Genomic DNA, 5,906 nt, shown 5'->3' with positions numbered 1-5,906 from the left:
GGTCTTCCCAATATAATGGGAGAAGATGCATTGCATTCAATATCCAAGACAACAAAATCAACGGGGACAAGGTTATTATTAACCGTAATGCGAACATTATCAACTCTCCCCAAAGGTTTCTTTGTAGAATTATCAGCAAGATTAACATCCAAATAACAATTTTTCAATGGTGGCAAGTCAAGCATATTATAGATTTTCCTAGGCATAACGGAAATACTTGCAGCAAGATCACATAAAGCATTACAATCAAAGTCATTGACCTTCATCTTAATGATGGGCTCCCAACCATCCTCTAACTTCCTAGGAATAGAAGCTTCGCGTTCTAATTTCTCTTCTCTAGCTTTTATGAGAGCATTTGTAATATGTTTTGTGAAGGCCAAATTTATAGCACTAGCATTAGGACTTTTAGCAAGTTTTTGTAAGAACTTTATAACTTCAGAGATGTGGCAATCATCAAAATCTAAACCATTATGATCTAAAGCAATGGGATCATTGTCCCCAATGTTGGAAAAAATTTCAGCAGTTTTATCACGAGCGGTTTCAGCAGTTTTAGCAGTTTTCGACAGTTTTGCAGGCTTTGCATTAGAAGTAGAAACATTGCCAACACCAATTATTTTACCATTGATAGTAGGAGGTGCAGCAACATGTGGAGCATTAGCATTACTAGTGGTGGTAATAGTCCAAACTTTATCTATATTATCTTCTTTAGCATTTTCTTCTTTCTCCCACCTAGCACGCAATTCGGCCATCAATCTTATATTCTCATTAATTCTAACTTGGATGGCGTTTGCAGTAGCAAATGACACAATATCTTTATCTTCATTAGGCATAACTTTCGATTTCAAAAGATCAACATCAGCAGCAAGACTATCGACTTTAGAAGCAAGTATATCAATTTTCCCAAGCTTTTCTTCAACAGATTTGTTAAAAGCAGTTTGTGCACTAATAAATTCTTTAAGCATGGCTTCAAGTCCAGGGGTGTATTCCTATTATTGTTGTAAGAATTTCCATAAGAATTACCATAACCGTTACCATTATTATAAGGATATGGCCTATAGTTGTTACTAGAATTGTTCTGATAAGCATTGTTGTTGAAATTATTATTTTTAATGAAGTTCACATAACATGTTCTTCTTGAGCAACCAATGAAGCTAACGGAACATTATTAGGATCAACATTAGTCCTACCATTCACAAGCATAGACATAATAGCATCAATCTTATCACTCAAGGAAGAGGTTTCTTCAACAGAATTTACCTTCTTACCTTGTGGAGCTCTTTCCGTGTGCCATTCAGAGTAATTAATCATCATATTATCAAGAAGCTTCGTTGCGGCGCCTAGAGTGATGGACATAAAGGTACCTCCAGCAGCTGAATCCAATAGGTTCCGTGAAGAAAAATTCAGATCCTGCATAAAAGGTTTGGATGATCATCCAAGTAGTCAGTCCATGGGTTGGGCAATTTTTAACCAAAGATTTCATTCTTTTCCATGCTTGTGCAACATGCTCAGTATCCAATTGCTTAAAATTCATTATGCTACTTCTCAAAGATATAATTTTAGCACGAGGATAATATCTACCAATGAAAGCATCCTTACATTTAGTCCATGAATCAATACTATTCTTAGGCAGAGATAGCAACCAATCTTTAGCTCTTCCTCTTAATGAGAAAGGAAACAATTTTAATTTTATAATGTCACCATCTACATCGTTATACTTTTGTATTTCACATAGTTCAACAAAATTATTAAGATGGGCAGCAGCATCATCAGAACTAATACCAGAAAATTGCTCTCTCATAACAAGATTTAGTAAAACAGGTTTAATTTCAAAGAATTATGTTGTAGTAGCAGGTGGAGCAATAGGTGTGCATAAGAAATCATTATTATTTGTGTTTGTGAAGTCACACAACTTAGTATATTCAGGAGTACCCATTTTAGCAATAGTAAATAAAGCAAACTAGATAAAGTAAATGCGAGTAACTAATTTTTTTGTGTTTTTAATATGGAGAACAAGATAGTAAATAAAGTAAAACTAGCAACTAATTTTTTTGTGTTTTGATTTAGTGCAGCAAACAAAGTAGTAAATAAAAGTAAAGCAAGACAAAAACAAAGTAAAGAGATTGGAAGTGGAGACTCCCCTTGCAGCGTGTCTTGATCTCCCCGGCAACGGCGCCAGAAAAAGAGCTTGATACGCGTACAGCACGCGTCCGTTGGGAACCCCAAGAGGAAGGTGTGATGCGTACAGCGGCAAGTTTTCCCTCGGTAAGAAACCAAGGTTTATCGAACCGGTAGGAGCCAAGAAGCACGTTGAAGGTTGATGGCAGCGGAGTGTAGTGCGGCGCAACACCGGGGATTCCGGCGCCAACGTGGAACCTGCACAACACAACCAAATTACTTTGCCCCAACGTGACGGTGAGGTTGTCAATCTCACCGGCTTGCTTGTAACAAAGGATTAGATGTATAGTGTGGATGATGATGTTTGTAGAGAACAGTAGAACGAGTATTGCAGTAGATTGTATTCGATGTAAAAGAATAGACCGGGGTCCACAGTTCACTAGTGGTGTCTCTCCCATAAGATAAATAGCATGTTGGGTGAACAAATTACCGTTGGGCAATTGACAAATAAAGAGGGCATGACCATGCACATACATGTTATGATGAGTATTGTGAAATTCAATTGGGCATTACGACAAAGTACATAGACCGCTATCCGAGCATGCATACGTGCCTAAAAAGTCCACCTTCAGGTTATCATCCGAACCCCCTCCAGTATTAAGTTGCAAACAACAGACAATTGCATTAAGTATGGTGCGTAATGTAATCAACAAATACATCCTTAGACATAGCATTTATATTTTATCCCTAGTGGCAACAGCACATCCACAACCTTAGGGGTTGCTGTCACTCCCACAGATTTAATGGAGACATGAACCCACTATCGAGCATAAATACTCCCTCTTGGAGTTACAAGTATCAACTTGGCTAGAGCCTCTACTAGCAACGGAGAGCATGCAAGATCATAAACAACACATAGATAATAGATTGATAATCAACATAACATAGCATTCACTATTCATCGGATCCCAACAAACGCAACATGTAGCATTACAAATAGATGATCTTGATCATGTTAGGTAGCTCACAAGATCTAACAATGATAGCACAATTAGGAGAAGACGACCATCTAGCTACTGCTATGGACCCATAGTCCAGGGGTGAACTACTCACACATCACTCCGGAGGCGACCATGGCGGTGAAGAGTCCTCCGGGAGATGATTCCCCTCTCCGGCAGGGTGCCGGAGGCGATCTCCTGAATCCCCGAGATGGGATTGGCGGCGGCGGCGTCTCTGGAAGGTTTTCCGTATCGTGGCTCTCGGTACTAGAACTATTATCGACGAAGGCTTAAGTAGGCGGAAGGGTAGGTCAGGGGGCGCCACGAGGGCCCCACACGCCAGGGCCGCGCGGCCAGCACCTGGGCCGCGCCGCCCTGTTGTGTGGGCGCCTCGTCGCCCCACTTCGTTTCCTCTCCGGACTTCTGGAAGCTTCGTGGAAAAATAAGATCCTGGGTGTTGATTTCGTCCAATTGCGAGAATATTTCCTTACTAGGATTTCTGAAACCAAAAACAGCAGAAAACAGCAACTGGCTCTTCGGCATCTCGTTAATAGGTTAGTGCCGGAAAATGCATAAATATGACATAAAGTATGTATAAAACATGTGAGTATCATCATAAAAGTAGCATGGAACATAAGAAATTATCGATACGTTGGAGACGTATCATGATCCCATGGAAATGCGTGTCAGTTGGTTTTAAGTTCGCCAGGGATATGTTCATTTTCCTCAATGTATCTGCATACATAAGGTTTAAGTTGCTGCCTCCATCTATGAATACTCGTGAAACATCGAACCCTGCGATTACTGCTGGTAAAATCAATGCTGATTGCCCTGGTCGAGGAACTTGTTGTGGATGGTCTGCTATCGTGAAGCCAATATCTTGTCCCGACCAATTTAGGTAATCGATTGTTGGTGGAGGCATCTTCTCTGCCATGAATACTTGTCGCGAAATTACCTTCTGAGCTCTGTTAGACGGCCTAGCTTTCTGAATCATCGAGACCGCACCGTTGGTGTCGATATAAGGAGGTGGGTTTGGAGCTGCCGCTATTTGTAACTGGTGTCGATTTGCATCCGTAATTGCGGGAGGAGGCGGAAGGTGGATCTCACTCCTTGGCCCTTGGGGATTTCTATTCATTGCTTGCGTGTTAGCTTGCCCTCCAAACCTCAGCATTGCTTGAAAATTTCGACAATCCTTCTGCAGATGACCTAACTGCCTCTTTCCATTATTGTCGAGATAAAAATGCATCTGACACGGTCCGTTCATCATATCCTCGGGAGATACATATGATCTCCGGAACCTTGGTCCATTATTTTGCCTGTTGTTACGGGAGTCATCTCTATTATCACCTCGCTGCTCGCCACTGCTCTGATAATCATCTCGATTGTTTCCTCCATTGTTTCCTCGAAATCCAGCCGATATTTGGCCAGGAGCATCATTATTTGAGAACTGTTGGGGAAATCGTCGTCTATTTTGGTAGTTTCGACTACGCTCCTCTTCAGGCGACCTGTGTCGCTTGTTGTGAACAACATCTTCTCCATCTGCCCACCTGTTCGCTATTTCCATCAACGCTGGTATTGTCTTTGGGTTGGTTCTTCCCAAATCCTCGACAAATCTCCCCTTCGAATTCCAGCCACGAACGCATCTATTGCTCTCTCGTCAGATATGTTTTCTGCCGAGTTTTTGATAATATTCCACCTCTGGATGTACTTTCTCATTGATTCATCATACTTCTGCCTGCGAGCCCTCAACTCCTCTAATGATGCAGGTTTTTTGCATGTGGATCGAAAATTCTTCACAAAGATATCCTCGAAACTTTTCCAATTGTCGATAGATCCCGGAGGTAATTTCTTTATCCACGATCGCGCGGCTCCACTCAAGTGCACTTGGACATTGCATGAATGTTGCTCTGGTTCCGCCTATCAGTTTTACTGTCTCGAGGTAATCAACTAACCAGTCCTCAAGATCTTGCAGACCATCGAATTTTTTTAAATTATCGGGTAACTTAAACCCTGAAGGAACTCGAGTTTTCCGGACCCGTCTTATAAAGCACGGTAACCCACACATATCCTCTTCGTCTATTTCTGGAGAATGCTGATGTTCCCTTCTATTTTGTCGCGCTCTGTCTACCCGTGCTTGAGTTGCTGCGTCTCTTGCTCCACTTGTTTTCTCGGGACCTGGTACTGCTGCAGTAGGTCGTGGACTATTTTGCCTTGCGGATCCTGCAGGGGGTGAATTCACAAATGCCGTTCCCATGGCTCCAACTCCTACCATGGCCATATTATACAATGCTTCTCTTGGATCTCCGGGAGGTGGCCTCGACGCGAGGATGAAGGCTTGCGTCGCCATGTATCCAACTTCTGGTGTTTTGGGAATAATATTCCCCCTTGTGCCGATCGACATAAAGGACATGTCGAGGTTTTGAACCAAATTCTCCCTCTCCATCTCAGGTATATTTTGCAGGCGAGATCTCGCTCTATTTCGAGCTGCTCTGTGACTATCTCCCGAAGTGCCAGATTGTCGACTCAAATCCTCTCTTCGCCTGCTTGACGCGGAAGCCGCTTCTTGCCTCCTATCCAGCTCGATTTTCTGTTTCTCGAGCTCTCGCCTGGTCCATGCAAGTCTATATTGGTATGCTTGTAACTCTTTAGGTGTCGCTGTTATGGTCATTGGCTCTATGCCATTGATAGCTCTTGCAACTCGATCCCACACTGCCTGCGGAAATTGCACCATCTCTCGTGTTCCAGGTCCAATATATTTTGTTCCCAAACCTCGCGTGAGATCTGCGGGATCGA

The sequence above is a fragment of the Lolium rigidum genome, chromosome 7 (assembly GCF_022539505.1).
Source record: "Lolium rigidum isolate FL_2022 chromosome 7, APGP_CSIRO_Lrig_0.1, whole genome shotgun sequence".
NCBI classification, from domain to species: Eukaryota; Viridiplantae; Streptophyta; class Magnoliopsida; order Poales; family Poaceae; genus Lolium; species Lolium rigidum.
Note: the sequence above shows the minus strand (reverse complement) of the source record.